This window comes from Pteropus medius, unplaced genomic scaffold (assembly GCF_902729225.1).
Source record: "Pteropus medius unplaced genomic scaffold, Ma_sr-lr_union100, whole genome shotgun sequence".
Classification (NCBI taxonomy): Eukaryota; Metazoa; Chordata; class Mammalia; order Chiroptera; family Pteropodidae; genus Pteropus; species Pteropus medius.
Genome location: NW_024350924.1, coordinates 9,265,303 through 9,289,922, shown reverse-complemented (window position 1 = coordinate 9,289,922; position 24,620 = coordinate 9,265,303). Strand labels below are relative to the sequence as shown.

The following is a 24,620-nucleotide window of genomic DNA, read 5'->3' as shown; positions in this document are numbered from 1 at the left end:
TGGCTCCTTTCTCGCCAGCGTCATTTCTTGGTGGCTCTTCCTGGTCATCTGAGTTACGCTGAGCATGTCCTGAACATGCGGGAGGCAGGGCTAGTCCACCGCTCTGTGCCTTTTTGGGAGAAGATGGGTCAGGGTGGGAAAACTGGGGCTGAACGAGTTCCCAGGATTCTCCGATGTCTGAATTGCTTGGAGCTGTAGTTGACACCAGGGAGAAAGCTGATTTTTTTTTTTTTTTCCCCAACTCCTTGGCCGGGCCATTGAACATGTTAATTTTGAGACAGAGAAAACGACATCTTAGCTCTATTCATTCGTATTCGCAGGCTGAACCCTGTAAACCCAGAGCCCGGTCCTTCTGCTATGACCACCCCTGAGAGAGGAAAGAAAGGGGTGGTTTGGGGGCAAATCCTTCCAGCTGGGGCCAGGGTGGTGTGGACGGAAGCCGCAGAGACACCACAGGCACAAGCTGCAGCGTGTCACGGCAGGTGCAGCGAGATCCTGCACGAGGATCCGTGGGAAAGGTGAGGAAGCTGTGGCTCTGGGCATCTCTCTAGCAGTTGGTAAGGGGGTGAAAACGAGCCAAAGGTTGCGAGCAGGTACTGGATGACTTCGACATCACCGGCAGAGGGATGGGGATAAGCCCCGGGTACTAGAGCCTCCAACGCCAACGGAGCAGCTGCTCTCTTGGGCAAGGGGGTGAGGGAGGTCAGGTGGAACACGATGTGCTGGGAATCCTGGCGGGGGACGGGATGGGGCAGAACTGGCCGGAGGGCATCCGGGGCCATGCCAGAATCCAGTCAAGTCAAACAGAACGCCTACCTCCGGTGTTAGCAGAAGGAGGCTACATAATGGAAAACAGGGCCCCTGGGAGCTGCAGTGGATCCTGAATGAGGCTAAGAGGAGGAATTCGGGGCACAGCCACAGAGCTTTTTACAGACAAAGCACCTCGTCAGTGGGTGGGCAGGAGCACCTGAGGTGCTGAGTTGAGTCTGACCAAGTTCAATAACCAAGTCTAACTTATCTCCTCCCTTCCAGACCCTTCAAGGGCTCAGCAATTTTTAGTCAAATGAATTAATCATTGAATTTATCTAACTGCATCACAATCATTTTTTTCAGCCCACGTGTGCATAAAAGAGTTAACGTAGCAGGCCCGAGCATGCTACCCCTCAAAAGGCCTGCTTGCAAGGTTGGACCTCGGCTGGAGTCTGGGAACGTAGATTTCCGGATGCTTCCCACCATCCCCTGTGGCTCACTGAGTCTCGACTGTTTGTGCAAATAATGTGGCTTATGCCGAACAACCGCTTTCCCTCTGAGACCTGGAAACTTAGTATGGGCTAGGCAGAGAGTGTCTATACGACCAGCCCCCAACAAAAACCCTGGGCATGGAACCTCTGAAATGACCTTCCCTGGTAGAAAACATTTCACACGTGTTGTCACCACTCACGTGTATCCTGCATAATTCCACCGAGAAAGGACTCTTGGGAATTTATACCTCGTTTCTTCCAGATTCTGCCCCCTGAGCCTGTTCTGTCTGCTAATTTTGCTGTACATTCCTTCGCAGTAATAAATCATAGCCTCAAGCATCTGCCGTGTGCTGTGAGTCTTCACTGAACCTGGAACCCCCAACACATTACGTATCTTGGGCATTAGGACGGTATGTGACACCTAGCTGCTATTCATAAATGTTCATTACTTGAATTTAACACCCCCGTCTGTCATCTCTCTACCTTGTTGGATGAGAATTCTCCACCGGGTTTCAACTCCCGACGTCTCAGCAAATCCCCACATCCTAAACATTACACACACAGAGAAACGCTTCTGCAGACTTCTGGCCCAGAAACTCAACGACGGTTGTATCTAATCCCAGAGAAATGGTCCAGGCTCCCTCAGAATTACTCGCCTGGAGCAGTGTGAGTTATTTCACCTGAAAAAAGCTGCCTGGGAATGGGGAAATAACCCAGCATCTTTATATATACAAAACATCGCTTCGTCGCATTTCTATTTACTGTTTCCTTTCTACTTCCCTGTGAAGCAGAGAGGGAAGGTATTGCTCCTTATTCTGCATTTGAAGAGAACAATGTAGTAAATTATTACAGAGGAAAGCCCCAAATCATGACCTCTGGTAGCCTCTAAAGACAGACGTTCCCAATTTTCAATTTCACGATACAGAGCCGAATAGTCGGTTCACATTAATTACTTGTCGAATCGAATTTAAAAGATTTTTTTCAGCATGAAAATACAGCTATGATGCATTTCTTTCTTTTCATAGCACATGTGAAGCTTAGAAGAGTACTGAGCCCATCATTTTTATGAGTCCAATAGAAGAATTACAGTTGACGAGAAGGACCACCTAGTCGTTCGAAGCTTTCCCCGAGTTTGGGAGGGAGACTCAGCACCGCACGTTTGTATGTATTTCCGTCTGATCCATATCGGACTTCGAGTTACGAGATATTAAAGGGAGGATCAGGGAGGATCCAAGCCTGTTTTCCCGTTTCATTTCATCTCCATTCCAGTATTTTGTCTTTTTTTCCTCCTTTACCCCAGCTGACTAAGAGGAGGAGAAAAAGATAAAAGTTTCTCATGAGCTAGGAACTTTAGCCCATTTTAGCTCACTTAATCTGTCCAGGCTTTTTTGTCTCATGGTAAACACGGTGAGGTACAACCAGCATACCAGTGATAAGGGAGCTAAAATGCAAAGAGCAAGGACAATCAGTGGTATCTGTTGTTAACGATCTAAAGTTCAAACAGTTTCTCCTGACTGAGGGAAGGGGCAAGGACATGGAGTGGGGCTGGAAGAAACTTCAAGGCTGTTCGTGCCTTCTGCAATACTGCCACCCGACTCAGTGCAGTCAGGTCAGATAACAAATGGTTTTCCTTTGAACATTTCATCTCACTCCTATGATTCATGCCGGTGTCACTTAAGGAATTCTGGGTATTTTCAGTCGCCTGAGCATCTACTCATTACTTTAACAACATTGTTTCTATGGAAAAATATGTTTTGAGTTCTAAATAAATGACTTCCAAGTAGAGTTTTGGACCATAGCCACGTTGTGATTTGGGGTGTCGGAGACCGTTTAGGGCGTACGGGGTGGGGGCGGGGGTTACACACGAACTCAAATGCTCACATGGTGCTTTGAAAGGCTGAGGCTTTTCCTATTCTACTGAACAGCGGAATAATCCGATTACATAAAGACCCCTGAAGACAATGTCTTCTCAATAATAACGATAAAATTGCAACCATTTATCAAGTGCTTCATGAGGTGTTATGCCCTGTGCAAACTGTTTTGTGTGCATTAAAGTTTCAACCCTTTAATAATCCCCAAACACGTATATCACGATCCACACTTCACAGATGAGAAACCTGAAGTTCAAGGACATTATAATACTTTTCCCACCTTCACACGTCTAGTGACGTGTTCTGACTCTCATGGCCTGGCTCTCAGCATCATGGAAAGAGGCAAATGTGTGTAGCCACGTGTTGTTCATAGAACGAGAGCTGGCATTTAAAATGCCATGGGCACATGCAGCTTCGTCCCCCTCCCTTGACAAAATCATAATTCAGTCAGAACGTTTAAAAGTTTCACTATGTAGCTGGTCATAAACAATGACGCCACATATTTAAATCGGTCTTCACAGTCCACAGAGCACTCTTCCATGTATTATTCCATTGATGAAAACAATGACCCGGTGAGATGAAGGGGATCAGAGAGTAAAGGTACAAGAGACCCGTTTCGTAGATGAAAAAATTAAAACTCAGAGCATCTGAGTGAATCACCCAAGCTCACGTGATAACGGCAAAGCCTGACTAGCAATCCTTCTGACTTGCCTTGGATACGCTGGAGCCAGTGTGGAGCATTGGCGGTAGCTCAGGAGACATTCGAGTCTCTATTCTGCAGGGCTGGAAGAGCTGCATAAAGTGAGCTTGGACAAGTCCCACAAAATCTAGGCCATTGGGCAAGGTGTCATAGCCCCTGCCTCTTCACCTACTCAAGAAGGATGGAGTGTCCAAAGCAGACAGACATTCAGAACAAGCTCTAGATTCTGTTCTCTCACTGCTGACCTTAGGTCTTGTGGGTGTCGCTATCTCTAACAGTGGCAGTCATGGGAGGGAGCAGAGGGAGATGACAAAGGGCAGAGCCGCTGGGGATGGAGAAAGGCCGCTGCGGGACGGAGCCCTGTCTCTCTTTGCCTTCTTCCTAGCACCTCTCACTATGGCGGCCACTCCAGATCTATTCTGGAAGTCCACAAGGCATTAATAGCTGAGGGAGTCCACAGAGTCAAGAGCATCACCTCTCTTAAGCTTTGTAAGTTGGCAAACACGGGCTCGAACTGCAGCTCGGCCACTTGCTCACCATGGTTCAAAGAAAAAGTTATTTGTGCAAGAATATTAACCACCTATTCCACAGGTCCTCATGAGGACTGAACACTCCAGCCTATATGGAGTGTCTAGAATGGTGCCTTGTCTAGAGTAGATCATCAATCAGTGGTAGATCCACTGCATTTTTCCTCTTGCTGATGAAATGTGCATTCTCATCTGAGGCTCTGGAGGCTTCAAGATTTGAGTAATTCTGTCACAGTATAATTTTAACCCTGTGTCAGATTTAGTCATGCGTTTATCCAACAAGGTTTACTGAGTACATGCTATCAGCCAGGCACCACATGCTTCCTGATCTTTCCCATTGCTAAAAGTAGGCAGGATTTTATGATCAGCTCTGGCCAATAGGCCAAGAGTGGAAGTGACATATGTTAACTCTGGGCCAAGAATTTTAGAGCTGATACGTGGCCCTCTATCCTTCTTTTCTTCTGCCGCAGCAACCTGGAGGTCCAGGTGAGGCCAGAGCGTGGGTCCCTGGATTCTGGTCGCTTGAGAACTGGCTTCCAGTTGATTTTATATAAGCAAGAAATAAAGATTCGTGTGTTAACCGCCTAAGATTTCAGGGCTTATTCTTTACTATGGAATAGCCAAACCTACCTAGACTAATATATCTAGGCATCGAATTAAAAAAAATAAAAATGCATATGATGCCAATCTCTGCTCTCAAGAAGCTTCCGGTCAAAGAGGAAGACAGATTTCAATAGCGTATTCTCTGCCAGTTGCTGTGATGTAGAAGATAATAAGAATCCTTTTCTGGGGTGAAGAAGGCAGAAATTTGTAAATACTCTCATTGTTTCTTGACTGGTGTCCCCCAGATGATGCTCTATGCCACATAGTCAGACAAGCTCCAATTCGCAGCTATCTATAAAATGCGGGTCGACCATCTATCTTATAGAGATCATGTGAGACTCAAAGGATCTTGTAAAATGCAGACGAGCCTAGCGACTACGAGAAAAGACTTTGGGAGTTTTGATTCCTGTCGGGAGGTAGAAGATCACCAACAGCCATTTTTTTCCTTGTTCCTATTTCTAGATGCTCCGTTTTATTAGTCCGTTTGTCTCTCTTTATAGTGTGGATGACAAAGGGGCTCTATGGAAAGTAACCTCACAGGGCGATGTGATCGTCAATGCCTATGTGGGCAGGTCCTGGTGGGGAGTCACATCCTAGGCTTACGACCTCTTTAGTGAAAGGCTCACCTTTGCCCTAAGCCAGCCCGGCTCATCATTTTGGGCATCTAGGTTCACAAACCTTTGAAAATGCCTCTTTTCAGAAGAAACCATGCTCGAGAGAGCACACGGCGTCAACTCCCCCGTGACCCCATTCCCAGCTCCCTCTCTCCCATCTTCACCTCGGCTTCTTTTTGTCCCCTTCTTAAGCCCAAGTGCTTAAAAGAAGCTGCAAACTGCCATCCTGGGAAGCGTTTTTCTCCGTCTCTTGAGATCTGGCTTCCGGGCATATCCTCTGTTTGGCTCAAATACATTTCTATAAACATTCCCTACAGGTTTGGACGGTACCGATTCCTCGCGGACAATACCGATACCCCTGCGACTTGCTCGTCGTTCTTGGATGGTTCTCCCCAGTTATCTACAGATTCGACTTCACCTGATCACGGTCTCAGAACTCTGCGTGTTGGAGGGAACTGGTACCTTGTTCCAAACAAGCTTATTCCCTAAAGAAACTGTCCAACTGTTTGTGAAACATTAACTTCTTTGCCATGTCACTGTTTTCCTCTGCCTGTGACCAGGTAACAGTGTGGTCAAGGTACAAAATACATCCCCAGGGCAAGGACTGAACCTTCTAGATTGTCCAGAGCCCTTTCCAAGTGAACGGATTTTGATTCACGTTTCCTCCTAAGGGTCACCATTCCAGCAGCTGGTTCTCAGACTTAGCTGGAGATGCTTCTCTGTCTGCAGCATCCTTAAAAGAAGCCTTCCTTTGCTGGTCCCCTCAGTGACTCACTACCTGTCCACACAACTGGTTCCTGCCAAGCCTCTCACCTTGTAAATTCAGAGTCAGCACCTGCGATGCCTCATGCAGCCTCCAGCCTGTGTTCTCGCCCCACCTGCCACTTCATCTCCTCCGGTTCTAAGCCCACAGAAGACACCCAGCGACAAACCTGATTTTAGCGTCCTCTCAGTACTCGCGAAAAGTGGTGTCTAGAGGCAGCTACCCGAAGCCTGGCTCACTGCTGAGTGTGGCAGGAAACAGTACCCATGGCCCCATGAGTACAGAAGAGGTTCAAGGCTAAAAGTTAATCTTTTAATAGGAACAAGATTTGGCTTAGGGAGTAAATGAGCAACCAGGACAGAGCAAATTTAACCTTGAAATGGACTTCTGGGGCTTCGCAACGTTACCTCAGATTTAAGTGAAGTTCGTTACAAAATTAAACTTCGAAATAAAATAGTCGCTTAATTTCCCAATTCGTCAGAGATGGTCAGAGGAAGGGAGTGGGGATCCCGGGCGGAGAGTTACAAAGCCCCGTGTTGTTAAGAGGATGCCTGTCCGGGGAGGTGGGGAAGGGACAGGTGGACAGCGGCCACCGCCTGGGAGCTGGTGGGTACAGAGCAGAGGGGACCCGGATGGACTGTGTAGACGGCTCTGACAGAGATTCATATGAGAGGTAGGGAGAACCATGAATATTTTTGAGTGGAGAAATGATTTAGTAATGTAGGCAGAAGGCAGGGAAAAGCAGAAGACCACATGTGATAAAAAGAACTTTCTGAGACAGGACGGGGGGTTCACTGAAGGTCATCCAGGTCCCTCCCTCGGGTCTCCCGTCCCCGCACCTCTTCAGTATTGCCAGCTAACACTCGAGTGCTTCCATTATGCCGGACACGCGCGTGCATTATTTCACCTGATCCCTGGAGCAGCCATACGGGTGGATATTATTTTCTTCATTTTTTCAGAAGAGAAAATGAAGTTAATTAACTTGTCTAAGCCTTTTCGCAGTTATGAGCCGATTTGAGATTTGCATCTGGCCTGTCGCCACCATTTGGAAACTTGAGCCTGTCGCACGGCCCGTGGCAGTGGGATCTGCCTTTCAGAATCACACCGCCTTTCCTGCTGGCCTTCTCCACGCAGGGCTCATTCGCTCCCGAGCGTCACTGCTACCTGCCGCTCTGCCACCAGGTGGAAGTATTACTTCAGAAACGCTGTCGAACGGGCCACAATCTGGGATGTGGAAAAACTCTTCCAATGACATTTTTCATTCTTCCATCATCAGCCTCTAGGGCTAGCTCCGCACGTCACCTGGCCAGACTTTCCGATCTCTGACCTCATCCCTCCCTCCCAGGAGACACGGCAGTGTGGTCTGAGGAACACGCACGCTGGAGCACAACGCCCCTCGCTCCCTCCCTCGCGGGCCTCAATTTCTCCGTGCCTCAGTTTCCTCGTGATCTCTCTCGCACTTTAATGAGAAGTGAATGAGTTACATTTATAAGGTGCCGGTGGCAGAACCCTGGAGATTCTCATATTAGATTCTGCAGTTTGAACTAATGACCGTCCTGGGGACCTTTTGAATCTCATCGCCGCCCTGAGCTACGGTGACACACTTCAATGTCAGCCTTCCCTGCCGTAGCCTAAGTGAATTAATCTTACTGGAAGCCCCGGGGAGCGATCTGAGTTGGGGTCTTGCAGCACCAGAGGCAGCACCTCGGCCCAGACACGGGGCTTGACCGGGCAGCCCCGGTGGGCTTGGTGAGTGTCGCAGGATGAGGTTGTTGAGAGATGGTAGTTTTATTCTGGTGGCTGGACAAGGTGCCTGCTTCATCTGGGTGCGGAGGAATGAGGGGTCAGCCCGGAGCCGTCAAGGCCCAGCTTCTCGGGAGGAGTGGAGGGGACGCTGGCACTCTGGACCCTCTGTGCTGCCGGCTACCCGCCGCGCCAGAGCTGATCCCTGAAGTCAGATGAGTTTTGGACTTTGGGGTGTACACGCGAGCTCGGCAGGTGAAAGACCTATCTGACCCTTCGGAGCCGGGCTCAGGTTAATATTAACCGTGGGTTGTTGAGACTGGGAGCCAAACCCGTTGTGAATGGGGCTAAGTCAAACCAAGGTGCAGTCTGCATCTTCCTGCGGCCACTGAGCCCCCGACAGGCTGGGAGTCCGCAGCCGTGGAGACACCACGGGTGCGGACGACGGTTGCCGGCAAGGGTAGGGAGACAGCCTGAAGGAGACATGTCCTTGTTTCTCTCCAGGCGATGCCCTCCCACCGACAGTGGTCACCTCTGCTCCGCTTCCATCACCATGGCTTAGAGTTGCCTGCTCTAGAACTTGAACTTTTTGCAATCAATTGGTTATTTAGGTATGTAGAGCTTCTTTTGCTCAATAAAATGCTTTTGAGATTCACCTATGCCGTTGCTTCTATGAGTAGTTTGTCCTTTTTTTTAATGCTTGGTATTGTCCTATCATATCGACATAACACAAATTTGTTTATCCAGTCGCCCGCTGGGGGGCATCTGCGTCGTTTCCAGCTTGGAAGGGTGATTGTGCATAGAGCTGCTACGAAGATTCTTCTATGATCCTCTCTGTGAACAGGTTTTCATTTTCCTTGGACAGGTGCCCAGGAGTGAAAAACCTGGGTAACAGAGTGGGTATAGGTGTGTTTTTAACTCTGTGAGAGAAAGTTCTCCAAAGCGGCTGTCCCCTTTTAAACTCCTGCCCCTGGAGTCTGAACACCTCACGGCACTTAGGCTTCACCTTCCTAGCTCATAGTCGCTCCTTAGAACAGCTCAGAGAACCCTCACATTGGCTCTTACAGATTTCAGGGGGTTCTGTTCTCAAGAGATGCTTCCCGCTTGAATACCCTTGACGGAAAAAGTGTTTTCCGCTCACTGGGACCTTAGGCCCGGCACGCAAAATTAGGAAAGAAGCTCAAGGGGCAATGGGGTGACCCAGCTCAACCACCACGCAGGACCAAACTCTACAAACGAGCGGATGATGGGTGTTCAAGCCAGATCATCCTCGTAACCAGGAGTGGCTTCGCAACGGGTCACTATCTCATCCTCAAATAATCGGAGAATTTATTTGCAGTCTGTTAGCTCACTGTTCTCATACGGAGCACAGATATTAACTAAATTCCCTAGGTGGCATTGAAATTTCTGGTCTCTATTATGAACCAGCTGACAGATTACCATGCTCATATCCTGCCAGCAGGCTTTAATTTCATTCGCTTACGATTGCAGCTGATTTCTGAGATCCCTAAAAACAAGATACGAAGTAAATATCACAGGACAGGATGTAAATGCTGTAGAAGACACGGCTTTTGTAGTTAGCGTTAGGGACGCCGCATACCAGCTGCATAGCCTTGAGCAAGTCACAGCACTTCTCCTGGCTTCTGGTCACTCAAAACCAAAGTGGGAACATAATTCCAATGTCTGCCCACCTACCCGCTCGAGTGGGCACGAGATTCCAATGAGATACAGCTGCATTCGAATATGGCTCTGCCACATCCTACCAAGAGCTCGACTGTGTTACTTATTTAACTTTCCAAATCTGGGTTTTCATCCCCATAAAGTGAAGATAATAAACGAATACCTTTCAGGGTTGTTATAAGAATCAGGTCACGTGGTGAACACGCAATGCAATATATATACGTGACACCGCTGAACTGTACACTTGAAACTTACTGGATTTTGTTAAGCAGTGTCGCGCACCTCGAAAAAATCAATTAAAAAAAAAAAAAGAATTAGGTAACGCCCATAAGGCACCCATCACAGTGGGTGCCCAGTAAATGAGAGCCTCAGTACCAAGCAGGTTATTTGTGTGAGTTATTCTAGGGCACCCTCAACCAGATGGCAGTTTTCTCAATCAAGTGGCAGATCCACTGTTGACAACCAGCTTCCGCCGAAACAGGCACCGCATCCTGCTGATAAAGCTCACGCAGCGACGGCGACAGTACCTGGGCTGTGACCTGTAGCCTCCTGGGGTGGCTGTTCCTCCCGTCTAATGGAGCCGCCCCTCCCTTCAACACTACATAGCAAATAGACTGGCTCTAGCTCCCAGCTCGCGTACCCAGGGACCTTCCTGTCCCCTGGCTTGTTTCGCTGGGTTCTCAGGGGACCCGCGCCTCTTTCAGACACCTGCTGAGTCCTGCTGTGTTCTTCCTCTCCACGTGTCTTGCCTCCCGAAGCTGTTTCCCTTTTCCGCTCATCAATGCAAAATACATTATGCATCTCGTTTACTCTCCCACGAAGGTTATTTCCTTTGACTTATCGCAGGACCAAAAAAATCAGGTTGCGTCATTATTATCTGAATACAGGTTTTATTCAAGTGTCCGCCGTATTCATGTCTTTTCTTTTCCTGTACTTCTTGTACAGAGTGGCTTCTTCTCTTCACGTTTAGTCACTTTACGTAGGTGTAAGCGTGGGATACAATTATGTCACTGGGTCATGACATAGTGAAACACATTTTTAAAAATCGTATACTACTATGTTTTCACCTTTATATTATAGGTAGGACATGATATTGATTTTTATAATAATGTGCACAGGTAGATTGTATTATCTATGAATTTTATTTTAGGAGGGTAAAGGGTACAAAAACTAAATACATATTATAAAAAGAGGGCGTTGGGTGTGATAGTGCGGAGAACCAGTGATGCGGGTGCTGAATGGGTGAGGTGAAGCCACCACCTCTTTCCATTCCTACGCTTCCCTTTGTGCTGGCACCACTCCGGTTAGAGCCGGGGGTGTCAAATGCGAACCCTGCAGTACACGGTGAGGTCTGGTTGGGATCCTCATCTGTGGGAGAGTAGTATTTGCATGTCAGCCGCTTCCCCGTCTTTCCACTAGATGCCAGCAGCATCCCAGGAGACTGGATGCCTGGGCTGGGCCTCGCTGGGAGTTTTCAGAAAAAGCACAAGGAAAGTTGCTCCAGTTCCAAGCACACACAGTCCTTCTGAAGGTCGAGGGCTGCCGATAGCACTCTGACTGCTCGGTTCCCTGCCTGCTCTGGTTTAAGCACACCAGGGCCAGGTTAGGCACCCTGAACGCATCGGGCGAGATCCGAAACGTTACCACGGGTGGGGGCCCAGCTCCTGCGTTGAAGGCCTGGCCGACCCGCCCGCTCGCCCACCCACCCGCAGAGCCCATCTGCTGGAGACTGACCATGAACATCTCCCTTTCATTAAACATGTCGGCACTGCCTTCACTCAGAGTCTCTGGAGCACCTGCACAAGGCCAGGGGCTGGAGCTCAGTGATACGGAACGGTGAACCTCCGATGCCTCCTGGAAAACGGTCCCTCCATTCGGCCCCTGTCCAGAGCCCAGGAGGAGGCTCTGCTTGTGCTGAGACCCATCTCGGTTCTTGGATTTTGCCGAACAGAACTGAAAAAGAATGAGCGCTCTCTCTAAGTAAAAACACGTCTCCGCTGTGTTTCCGAGGGTCCGACGATGGTAAGGAGGGACATGCAAAGACCCTGACAGGCGAGGCAGACGAGTGCTGCCCAACAGAACCTCCGCGATGCTCCTGCGGAAACACAGTAGCCCTTAGCCACACGCGGCTGCCGAGCGCTTGAATGCGGCGTGCGCGACTGAAGCACTGAATTTAAAATTTTACTTGATATTAATTAATTAAGATTAAATTCAAACAGCTGTATGTGACTAGTGACTACTGCATTGAAAAGCAGATCTAGAATATGAAGCAAGGACATTCATCGAAGGCCTCCAAAATATCAAGCCCTGCGCTAGATGTGTATGTATTTTATATATAAAACATACGTAACGCGGCTGTGTAATATGTGTATGGTTTGCATGTAATTTAAATATATGTACATAAGCATCGGGATTAGAGAGGTAGTTGAAGTGGACCTTACTGGGAGTCGAAGGGTGGATAATCGTGGGAGGAGAATCTGTCTTAAAAACGTAAGATGAGCCAACTGACTGGGCCCAGGGGTTTTCTGAGACACAGACGTTAAGAGGAGACCCTTCCCACCCAAAAGAGAGAAGTCGAGGGGTAAGCGCCAGCGTAGGGACAAAACGGGGTGACCAAAGGAAGACAGCTGAGGTTGTGGAGGCCCCTGCTCTCCATGAGGACCGTGATTTCAGGGTGAAGTGCAGGGACAGGCACACGGCCGAAGGAGCTGGTGGCAGTCGGTCCAGGAGAGGAAGCGTGAGGACGCCCCCAGCCTGGCGGGGAAGTGGGTGCCAGGGGTCAGCTGGGAGCCAGGACAGCTGGGACGGACATCTGCGGAAGCTGCGGCAGGCAGGTGTCCGCCCCTTCGGCCCACGACTGAGGCAGATGACGTGCAGAAGGCCGATATTTGAGCACGAGAGGAATTTTCAAAGATCGTTGACAGCTGCTGGTTTGATACTTCTCTCATGTGATTTCCTTTTAATTATACTTACTTTAATGATTTTTATTAAGTAAGGCAGCTGAACTGTACCTGCTCCAAATAATACACAAGGTGCTCTGGGAGGGAGTCCGTCAGTGTAGCGCCACAAGGATGTCATTCGAAAGTCACACGATTGTGCCAGCTGACCTCCAGAACAACACTTGGTGGCAGGCATTACGGGTTCACGGCCGAGGAAACCAGGGCCCACGGAGCAAAAGAAACTTACTCAAGGTCATGCAGCTGGGAAGAGAGGGGCCGTGTTAGGCTGAGACCTAAGCACTCTGTGTCCAGGGTTCGAATTCAGTGGAATTCAACACGTTCTGAACATTCTCACACTCCTGTTTACAATAACCCGGTAGAGAAATGATTGTGAAAGAATAAAGTGAAATTGAGATTTTCGTAGACATTGCTTTCTATAACCCCTCGAATACCTTAACTGTTACTGCTAACCAGCTTTTCCCCCTAGGCTTCGCACGTTAGCAGAGGTGGTTTTCAGCTGTCAGTCCCTGCATTATAAGCCCAGCACCTTCTATGCTCCATTCCCCAGGATGGCTACTTTTCAAATGATGATGACGAAAATTAAATAACTATAACAACCTTCGACAGCCCCATAATTAGAAAGATGTGGCCGTGGCCCTTAGTAACCAAAGCAGAACTATCATCAGCGCAATTGGCTGCTGCTTTACGGGCAGGTTGCTTACAGCCTTGTTGCTCGAGCTGAAGCAAAAGAACACAGAGAATCTTGACACGGCTCTTCCTCCGACAGGTGTGCACTGGATGCCTTTTGTGCCACGCCCTGTTGCAGGCACTGGCCACACCCTTGGCACTCCAGTGCTCAGTGCCTCCTAGTAATTTCACACTCACTCACTCGCCGTTTAGGAGTCTTCCATATCTAGCCCCACCTGGCTGGCGCTCTGCCCTGCACACATGATGCTGGCTCACTTGGCATTGCTCGCTGGCTCCGTGGCCGCCCCTCACAGGCATCATCCCACCGGACGCTCGACGCTCGAACATCCCAGATAGTGAAGGGCCACTCTTTCATCAAGGGTGCACATGTGTAAATCTCTTTTGCATGCAGGACCCTTCCCTGACACCTTGCGGCTCTGGCTGTGGCAAAGCCTCTGGGAAACCAAACTTAGGAAAAACTCCACAAAGCCTGTTCAAACTACTGTAAACCACATGAATTGTTATAAACTCTGAGTAGCTAACAGAAATAAAAGTTAGGTATTGGCAGTTTGGCAAATCGATCAACGAACAAATCAACGAATTTATAAAACTGATTTTTGGCTGATTTGTTTTTACGCAATTGTTTTTTTGTGAATTTCCTTTTTGCAAGCTGGCTTTGCTTCCCCATTCCTAACCTCCCCCAGTGTCCCCATCCCTTTACAAATCTCCCTGCTGCTACTCAACCTAACCAGCCCTCCCCACGTGGGCTGTGTCTGGGAGATCGGTACTCCCCCACCCCCAACCCAGGAAAGCTGCTCCGAGTCTCAGGAGGAAGCATTTTGTTGCAGCGCTAGCTGCCTGGGACACCGACAGTGGCTATGTGACCACAGCCTGGCCCTACGGTTTGACAGCAAGCAGTGTGACACCTCCAACTTTGTTCTGCTTTCTCGGGATTGCTGTGGCTTTCTCTTTTCCTCCTTTTTCTTGCCCGATGGCTGTTGTTCATATAAATTTCAGGATCGTCTGTTCCAGTTCTGTGAAAAATGCCATCGGTATGTTGATAGGGGTTGCACTGAATCTATTGACTGCTTTGGGTAGCACGGACATTTTCACGGTGTTAATTCTTCCTATCCATGAGCACAGTATCTGCTTCCATTGATTTGTATCTTCTTCAATTTCTTTCTTCGATGTCTAACAATTTTCCGAGTACAGGTTTTTTACTTCCTTGGTTAAATTTCTTTCTAAGCATTTTTTTTGATGCGACTGTAAATAGGATTATTTTCTTAATTTCTCTTTCTGATAGTTCATTATTAGTGTATAAAAACGCAACCGATTTCTAAATATTAATTTTGTATCCTGCAACTTTACTGAATTCAGTTACCAGTTCCAGCAGTTTTTGGGTGGACTCTTTAGGGCTCTCTCTCTATAGTATCGTATCATCGGCAAATAAGACAGTTTTACTTATTTCCTTCCGATTCGAATGGCTTCTATTTCTTTTTCTTGTCTGATTGCTGTGGCTCGGACTTCCCCCAAGTCTATGTTTTTTTATTGCTGCATCTCTAGTCCCCGGCCCGCTGCCTGGCACACAGAGGTCTAGTGGCTCTTGCTCCTGCCCTTCCCTAAATGTTTTCTTCCCTGTCCTCATCGGAGCCTATGGAACCCGGGTTCTATGCCCTCGCAGCTCTGTTTCCAGAGCTGATGAAATAATTCAAGCTACGTCGAAACTCAATGCATATTACTATCATGTCATTTTATTAGACACTGTAGGCTGCACAGGCCAAATTCATCCTGCCACGCCCTCTCCAGCTTCTTCCTTGTTAGTAGAGCCCCGATTTTTTTCGGGTGTCCACTGTCTTCCACATAGCAATGTGTTTAGGAGAGCTGATCCTGTGCCCGACTCAGGGGTAAAAGCTGCGGAGTCTCACGGTGGGAAGGCCGAGCTCCATGCCAGTGCTTAGTGTAGGGGCGGGCGAGTCGCCAAGCTCCGGCCAGCAAGCGGGAGGGGAGGCTCCCTGGGGGCGCTCCTGAGAAACAGTCCCTCATTCCTTCAAAGAGCTGCCACTGGGGACCACCACGTCTGTGATTAACGTCACGCTTGTGACCGTGAGGAGGGCTAGCCCAGGTCGTGAGGCAACATCCTGATGTCAGCAGAAGAAAAAGGCAGACTCTGGACCCCTGACCATTGAGCTCTTGTGTCAATCAATCCTGGAAGCTCCTTAACTTGGGACTTCTTGTTGTGTGAGATAATGAACTGTCCGTTAGTTTAAATCAGTTTGAGTCAGGTTTTCTGTTGTACTTTAGCTGTAGGCCACCTGACTGATGCGGTAAGGTACTAGGTATGGCCGTAGAAGATGGAGAGATGAATGTGGAAGAAAACTGATTCCCAGTGGACGTAAAAGCCACTGGGGGATGGCAGAGAAGCACGTTAAAGTCCCGAGAGGGGTTTGAGTGAAGGCCTGGGCCAGGCAGAGCGGGAGCAGACAGGGGCGCGCTGCTGTAATTCAACCACGACACAGTCTTCTTTCCCAAAGCGACAGAGCTTAGCGTGTTCTTCCGACGAGCTAAGGGACAGCGAGACGCCGCGGGCCCTCGAGCTCGTGCGCTGGGAGGCGGCCACCGGTGGGGCGGGTGGAGAGGGGCGGAGGGACTGTCCCAGCCAGGCCACACTCGGCAGACCCCGCCCTACGTGCAAAGCCCTCCCCGACCCCAAACCGAGGTCTTCTCTTCCCGGTTCACCTTCCTCCTTGTGAAGGTAAAGCAGGGAGTGGGAGGGACGCTGGCCTCGGAGCCTAGACCCGCTTCCGACAATGGGCTTTGCTGCCAGGGCACGCGAGGCTCGCGGGGCGCCGTCACGTGGCTCCCCAGCAGCCTGGCCTCACCTGGCGCCTCTGACCCCGCCCAACACCATCACTTCCGCTTTTAGCTAATCTCAGGTGGTGGCAGCTGTGGTCCGGGAAGTTCGACAGGAGGCCTGAGTGCTGAGAGCAGAGAAAATTCATGCTTTGACCAGCTCCCTGGTGGCTCGGCCCTGCGTTGCCATAGCGACTGGGAATGAAGTGGTGCCAGCACATGGCAGACATCGGAGGAAAGAGCCCCATTCTGGCGCTACCACAGAACCAAGACTCACACGCAGCGTAACAGGCGGGGGTCAGCTTGGGCTCTAGAGCCCGTCTAGCTGCACTCGAAGTCTGCCTCCCCCTCGTCCTGGCTGCACTGTCTGGGTCAAGTTACTGAGGCCCCCCCTGTGTGATGGTTTCTCATCTGCACAATGGCTTCAGGAACAGCGGTTACCTTGACGGGTTCTAAGGATGAAACAGGTGAAAAAATGTGGGTACGAGGTTACAAGCGTGGCCGGCGCTGCGTTCAGGAAGGATCGTCGTTAGTTATTGCTGTTCTGGAAAACCGGAACTCTGTAGGACGGGAGAGAGGCGATTATTCTGCGGCATCGAAATGCTCAGGTGAGTGAGGATCTTCACCTTTTAAAACACCGAAAGTCTTCCTTCACTTTGTTTACGAGGATTCCTTTGCAACAGTCGCTGACATCATTCCGTAATCATTGCCTCCACTTCCTCTCCTCATTCACTCAGGCTTTTGTTTCCACTCGGCTGTTCGGCCCGCCCGCTCCTCATCTGGCCACGGTGCCAGAGAAGCAGTTTAGAATTGCGATGACACGTGAAAAAAAAGAGTCGACTAAAGCGAGGACGGTGAGATCGGCAGCACCGGGGGTGTGTTTCATGTCTCCTCCTCGCCCCTTTCTGCTTCCTGTTCTGTCCCACATCTGTCCTGTCGGGATGGACTCTCCATCTGCATATCTGTGAGCTCACCTCTGGATTTCTACACTCTCGCCACCGCCTGGGGCGGAATAGTGTCTGTCGAATGAAGAGATGAAGAACTTTCTTTAAGAATCCGTCGTTACTTATGGAATCCAGCCTGAATTGTTTTATTTTGGTGGCAATGACAAAAGAGGCTCTGGGAAAATGACTGAACCATATCGATCTTCATTCCAGAAGGCAGAAAGGTGCAGAGGACAGGAGATTTGAGAAGGCAGACACATGGCTTTTCCTCCTGAGTCCATCTGCTTCTACATTCTGGAAAAATGACCCTAACGTTCCCTGCCTTTATTTTTGTGTATCATAAAAACAAAAACAAACCAACAAACAAAAAACCCAACTGAGCTTCAGATGGGTCATGACCAAGTAAACAGGGAATCAGAACTGGATTGCTTGGAGACAGAATGAAAGATCTACGGTTTACCTTTTTTCTTTCTCTTAACTATGAAAATCACGGTCAGATAAAACCCATCGCCCTGTCTTCTTCCTAGTGAAGATTTATGAGATTATCCTACAGGTTGCTTGCTGGAGCTCTGCAGAGAGAAATACTAGTTTTATAAACTGATACAATGCCCACGATGCCATACAGAAACGAATTTCAAGACCACCACACCAGGACAGGCCCCAAAGCCACGTAGCCCTGATGAATGAACGGAACCACATTGCAAGGTACTCCAGAGAGCAGGGCAAAAGGAACCGACTGTTTTCCTGAAATATACCAGCAAGAATGCAGACCTTAATTAACGAAGCCCAAGGTTGATTTTTCTTGCTGCCTGTTTCTCCGAGAGACAAAAATAATAAGAAATGAATGAGGTTAAAAGCAAATGAGAACCATACCGGGAAAGCGAAGCATCGTCAAACTTATGGCTGAGCCGGTTGCAAAAGAGCTAAAGTTCTTTAATCATCGCACTGGAGATGTAGCCAAAAAATGCAATTTGAAACACACACACACACACACGCACACACACACGCACATTTCCACACCATACCCTCCTCCTTTTTCACTGCAGATGAATCAAGATGGTGGAGACAGGATATGATGAGAACCATCCCTCCCCTCCACCTACTTTATAAAGGGCTTTGGCAATCGGTAATCTTTGCTGCCGCGGTTTGGGGGATCCATCTATCAATTCTTACCCTTTAAACATTCACTGTACATTGTGCATTGGCCACAAGGAGACCATAAGGAGCTGGGATAGGTAATATATTGGGACTATGCTATGATGGCGACCTATTTAAGATCCAGATTCTTCTAACAGATGATTTTTCTACAAGAAGATGAACCAGTTTGTGCCTAAAAGAAGATCGTTACTACATCTGATGGTGGGGATGGGATGGGAAATGCTGACTTGATCGGAACTAAGATAGACTATTATTAGCTAACAAATTGATGAGACACAGAGAGGTGTTCCTTGTGTCAGAGTTAGCCAGGCGATTCCATACGGAGGCAGAACTGATGGCTAAATATGGTGGTGAGGTATCAGACCGGTTCAGTACACACTTCAGCTCACCCCATTTCACAGTATGTCTGTTTAAGGCTTAACAAATTACTATTTTCTTTGTTGACAAAGAGACAGAAGACACATCTATCTGGCTTTTATGGAATTGGACTGGGTAAGACATGGGCTTTTTAATTAACCCTAATTTAGATGAATATTAAATAAAACTGGTATATTGTAGGAACATATTTACCCAACTCATGATGTTTCCATTTGTTTACGGGAGCTCATTTAGGGCAACTCCTGACCTCATCCTCTCCATTACTCATACCTCCCAGGGGGAGATGAAGTATCTTAACTGACTGACACATCTGGGCATGCTCAGCTCAGCTCTACCTCTTCCTCTTGGAAGCGGGTTGCTCACAGAGAGGATGCATTATATTCTGCTCTTCTAGGGGAGGGGTCTTTTTTCTCACTGGGGTCCAATGTTGGCAGGTCTACTTGGCTAACAGACTGACACATCCTCCAACTTAGCCTCTGCTGGAAACAAAGCGTATTTTGGTCTCCATTTACCAGTGCTTTATTTATTAATTTGTACAGAATGTGCGCAGGAAAGAAGGGTATTATATACTGGGCTCCCTCAGATGCCCCCACGTACGTGGTTTACGTGTCGAGAAATCAGAATAGAGCACTTGAAACTTTTAGTTCTAATCCTGGATCTGTCTGTCTTCTCTTAGATGGTTGAAATTGGGGAAATATACGACCTTTGATTGCTTTAGTTTTCTTGAATGTAAAGCTAGTTCGTAAGATCATTACCCTATAATTATATGTGTAATAGGGTGTCACTCCAAGATTTGTGCTTACAGAAACGCAGCGTACTGTCAAGAGACCTTTTCCAGCCAGAGATTCTTTCAGGGCTCTGTAAAGGCAGATCCTGAGGAATTTCTGTTACTTATATAAGAGTTGGCTGATCGGGTTATAATTTTCTAAGAGAATGGTCTAACTAAACCTTCTGGTTTTCAAGCCTTCATCAAATCTCCTATCTTCTTGGGAAGGGAAGCTGTGGCAAAGGGTTATGGATTATTTGCAAATGGATCCCAGGGCCTTCTGGGAAAATAGAGCCTTAGCTCTCAACCCCGTGTCCCAAGGATCAAAGTTAAGGTGGTCCACTGGTGAAGAACTGGGACCAGGGATGTAATCTATCAGAGCGAGGAGGGCTAGGTTTGAGCGCAGTGTTGTAAGGTTCACGCGGGGAGCTCCTCCAGACACAAGCATCTAGGCACCAGCGTTTGTGCTCTGGAGAATGATGGCTGAACAAGGAAATGAGAGCTCCAAAGAGTTCTAAATTTTGCATGAAGGACCACAGTGACCTGGGCCTGGAGTCGAGAGCAGCTGGCAGCTCATGAAGGGCCGACAGTGACTGTGGTGGGTCCTCAGTTCTCTCAAAGAACGTTACAAACTTCGTTGCAACCGTGTAAGCTCCTGGAACTCTTGGGCGATCTGAGGGTGTGAGTAAGATACGGGGGGAGGATTTAAAAACGAGATTCTGGACTCTGTGATATGACATGTATGAGCACTGAGAAATTAACAGAGGTATAGCCATAAATGTATCCTAAACTGATGACACAGACGATGTCATGCACACATGACGACCGCTCACAGATGGACCCAGCCGGTCGACCTCTGTCACAATCCTCTTCTTCCCTTCATTCTCTTTTTTTTTTTTTTTCTTTCTAATTTTCCAAAGTTGATAGTTACAGTTACTGAGGAAAGGGTCAAGATTCCCACTGGGAAAATGGTCAGTGTGTGGATCAGAGGAATTAGCATCATTCTGTTCCCTCCCCTCCCCAAAATCGGTTTTGGAAGGACCCTTTCTCCCCCACTTCCTACAGTTAGGTGTATGATGACAACCTAACCCCCGAGTCTTCCTTTGGCCAGGACAATGCTTTGGTTTCCTGTCCCTTGTTGAAATGCAGAACCTTTCTTCCTCCAAGGACATGAGCGATCTGACAGGAGACAAGAAGTGCTGGCCGGCCACGTATTTAGGGGGAAGTAGGGAGGGATGTGAGAGCAAAAGCCCTTCTTCTTGCACTGCCCTCCCTTCCCGGGGACATGGGGTCTTCCAGCAACCCTCCCCCAGGCCTCCACCCTGTTCAAAGTCTGCGGTCACATGGGTTAATGAGCAAACCCTTTTAGAGAGCGGAGAAAGACCTTCAGGTCTTTCAGACCTTTTGAGGGTTCTGCCTCTTGAAAGTTTCATAGTCTTATGTGCTCGCCAGGGCACAAGGGCATCTCGGCTTACACTGCCTGCTCATCCCTATTAAAGGAAAGGACGGCTCCGCTGTCCAGCTGACATCTGGTTCTCAGGGGTCAGTGCCTTATGGACGCTTGTAAAGAACAGAGGGAGAGGAATCCAATGGTTTGTGAAAATCAACGGCCTTTTGTGCAGGGAGAAGATGGAGACTGGGGTAATGTGTTGTGAAAAACATGAGCTTTACTTTATATCTGTTACGTAGGTGACGATACAGTCACATGGTTTATAACTCAAAGGTACAAATGGTATCCCGGATAAATTCTTTTGAATCCCAAGAATATGTTTTTTAGAGCCATATAGATACAGACACAAATCCTGGCTTTACCGATAATTAGCAGGTGACCTTGGGCTGGTAACTGACTCTCTCTGGTCTTAGTGAGGATAGTAATACATATACCATAAAGTTGTTATGATTAAATGACACGATATGTATAAAGTACTTGGCATAATGTTGACATTCGATAACTGTAAGTGATATCTAATATAATCGCTATTTGTTTAACAAAACACAGACTCGGGTGGGCAAAAAAGAACAGTACCTCCCTTTATTTTTCCTGTTTCTACCCTTACTTTCTATCTTGAGTCCTTATTTGAATTGAATCAGAAAAGCGAGTGTAATTCTTTTGGGTAAACCCAGGTAACTTAAGTGATTTCCCAGCCATAATGGGTTATAACCGAGTCACAGTCAAGACTCCCTCCTTCATTCTAGCAGGGAGAGGGCTGTCCAGCCACTGTTTGGCTACTGTCACACCTGCCAACACGGCGTTGTGGGCTGGGCACCTGCTTCTCAGCCTTGGTGCTCCTCGGTGCTCTGATGACTTGCTGTTTCAGATGCACCCTGTCCTGTGTGCATCCAGAACTTCATGGGCTGCATGGTTCTGATGTGGTGTTTCCTTGTGCTGGCCTCAAGGCCCTTTGGGCTTAGTCTCTGCCAGATACCTTTAGTGCCTCACTCACGAGCCTTGGGGATTTATTTTCAGATGGCCATCCACACCCCTTCACGGAAACGGAAAACACAGAGCAGCCTCTGGCTCCACTACATTATCCCGCAACCTCTACCCCACTGTTGGTACACACCCATGGGTCACGCCTGCAGTCTCTCCGGACTCATGGGTCAAGGAGCGAGACAAGGTCCTCTCCATGCTCGGATCCCCCACTTCAGAAGGCTCCTTTGTGTGCTCCTATCAGACGCACCCGCATCTGTGTGGATCACAGGAAGCTACTGAGGGTACAAGTAAATGATGTACGTGAGGATATGTGTGTGGGGCTATGTGTCCATGACGACTGCATGTCATCCCATACTCAGTTTGCTATCGCTGCCTACGTGCCTCGCTGGTCTTTGTTCCAGAAGGGAGTGTGCCATCCAGTCACCCTAAAGAGGGGGAGCTTTGTTTGTTCTGAAAGCCGCCTGTGGATTAAGAAGAAGAGCACTGGCCGCGACGTGAGCCCGCCTGGGCGGACTCTGGTCACGGCCGCCGCACGGCGAGGACATCTCGAGCACGGAATCCCCTCGAGCCGAGGTTTTCTCAGTTCAAATCTGGAACAAGGATCATAATTGTACCTTTCTCTCAAAGCTGCTATAAAGATTGTCAGGTGACATTTCTGAAAGTGGCGTAGTGTCTATAAAGTCTATTAAAATCTCAACCATACTTTCCCCAAATCCTCTACCCAGCTAAATTATCTTACTATTGAAGATTGTGCAAACAAAGCGGGAAGAGAACAGTGACCTGTCCTGTCCTCCCAGACACCTGATAAGGTCATAAAGTGATTACAGATGCCAAGACAATAACGAAGCCATAGTACACGGGTCATTCATTTACAAGCAGAATAAGCCTGTGAACTCCTGGTGTTTAAAGCTCTGTTAAACAGATTTCCAATAACAATAGGAGACCTCTAGAGGAACTCAGAGAAACTCAGCTGTGATCTGACATGTGACAAAATAATTTTATATACCTGCCACGGACTTAACTGCATCTTCTTGAATTCCTACCGTGAAGACCTAGCCTCGGATGTGAGGGCATTGGAGACGGGGCCTTTGGGAGATACTTAGGTTAGGATGAAGTCATCGGGGTGGGAATTAGGGCTCTGTGAGAAGAGACGTCAGCGAGGGCGTGTTATCTCTCTCGCTCCCTCTCTCTTAGCCACGTGAGGACACAACGATAGGCCAGCTGCCCAAAAGCCAGGAAGAGAGATCTCACGGGAAACTGATCTCAGAATCTCAGACTCCAGAGCCGTGAGAAAATAAGTTTCTGCTGTTTCAGCCTCCCGGTCTATGGTATTTTGTTATAGCTGAACTGACTCTACCCTTAGAAGTTCTCTCTTTCTCTGTGGTCGGGTCCTTCTCATCCGTCTGAGGCAAGATCTGTCTACAGAGCTTTCTGTCTCCTGCTCTGGAAAGGCGAGCAAAGCTCTACCAACATCTGCAAGCTTTTCATCCCGTCCACCATGGACCCCCAAATCCATCAAACACTCACCACACCTTTATGCTCTTTTAAATTTACCTTCATCCAATACGGTTATTTCTAGAAAGAATGCGGACAAACTTCTGCCAGTTTTCAAATATGCATCTGGTCAAAAGGCATTTTCCTTCCGTTTGCTGCGGGACCCGACCACCTCTCGTATAAATCATCCGTTCTTTGAGAACAGCCGCACTATTATTCTTGTTTTTGAATGATATGCAAACCCGAGACGTGGGGTTTCATTCTAGGGGTTCAGTGGTCATTCTGTCACTTAGTAGTTGTGCGACTTGAGTTTCTACATAACCTCTCTCAGCCACCCAATTTTCTCATCCATGAAGTAGGGAATGTGCCTATGCATAGGGTTGATTCTCGTACACCCACACGTGGAAGGGATTGCTAACATACCCCAAAGAAAATGGAACCCCAGAGGAGCTACGCACCTCAGGACAGACACTCAGAGAAGCTGAGTGTCTGCACCCCCACCAGTGCAGCTGTGAGAGGGAGCGGGGCTGTTCCAGGGCCTAGGAAGCCCAGAGCCTCTGTGGACACAGGCCTGGGCGTGGCAGGAACATAGCTGCTCCCTGAGGAGCACAGGGGAGTCAGGGATGCTCAAGGACCAGCGGATCTTGAGCCAGGGAGGTGAGCGAGAGTTTGGCTTGCAGCCTTGAGCTGGTTCTCCTACAAGGCTTCTCGGGTCGAAGAGGGAGGTGACCTCATATCAGGAGTCTGCACCCCAGAGCTTTGAGGGTCCCCCTCCTGTCCCCCACAGATTCCTGTGTGAGTGTGAGGAGTGTGTGTGTGTGTGTGTGTGTGTGTGTGTGTGTGTGCATGCGTTGGGGTGGTGGTGAGTGCAAACCCAAGGCCTTAGAACAAAATGCAGGGAAAGCATGGCACAAACACCACCAACCACCAAGTCCCAGGGCAGGGGAGGCACCTGAAATGAGGAGCTCCTGGGACACGGAGGCCGGGGGGGGCGGGGTAAGCTCAGGAGTGAGGACGGGAGCGCCCTGCAGCTGCTGAGAGGTCAGCTGGAGCGTGGGACTCGATATGCAGGGTTGGTTCATCCACAGGTCAGGCCCGAAACGTCATCTCCGAAGCCACCCTCACGCTCTTCCTCCCGGGAAATCCCTTCTCATCGGTTTCTTCATAAAGCATCCAGCGCCCTGCACACTGGAGGGTCAAAGCTTTGTTGACACGAGTGGGAAGTCAC

At 48.7% G+C, this 24,620-nt stretch overlaps 1 protein-coding gene across 2 annotated transcripts in view; it reads right to left on the bottom strand.

Annotated features, from left to right (window-relative positions):
* Positions 1-24,620, bottom strand: part of LOC120585109 (3 beta-hydroxysteroid dehydrogenase/Delta 5-->4-isomerase-like) — a 176,232-nt gene that overhangs the window by 28,303 nt on the left and 123,309 nt on the right. The window lies entirely within an intron of this gene.